Consider the following 489-nt stretch of genomic DNA (forward strand, 5'->3'; position numbering starts at 1 on the left):
TATTAGGGAAGTCTAAATGCTCCAATTCAGTTTAGTAGTAGTAATACACTCAGTCAGGACAGCTTCTGAAAAGCGCTCACAGGCAGTTCAGCCTTTACTTTAGCCTCATGGTTTTAGGGAAGTGTTAGAAAATGCCGGTCCTGTCAATTATGGTTCTCCTCCAGTCAAAAAAAACCCCAAAAACCAAACAACTTAGGCAAATGCTTTTTATCTTTGGCTCCAAGGGATAGCAGTCCCAAGATGAGCTCCATCTCCTCTTGGGCCTCTGGTTTTCTCCTTTGGCCACAGCTCCTGTTGTAGTTATAGCTGGTACGAGAATGTCTGGCCCCACAGGGAGTACACAACATGTATCCTCCTTTGTTGTTAGTCAAATTCTCAAATTCTGTTGCAGAACCCATTCAATTTAATGGTAATACTAGCCAATCCACTCTATCGACAGTTTCATACTCCCTGTTTCCATCCACATGGCTAGGGAAGCCATTTTGAGCA

This window comes from Elephantulus edwardii, unplaced genomic scaffold, assembly GCF_000299155.1.
Source record: "Elephantulus edwardii isolate Elephantulus edwardi_28Jun2011 unplaced genomic scaffold, EleEdw1.0 scaffold00987, whole genome shotgun sequence".
NCBI classification, from domain to species: domain Eukaryota; kingdom Metazoa; phylum Chordata; class Mammalia; order Macroscelidea; family Macroscelididae; genus Elephantulus; species Elephantulus edwardii.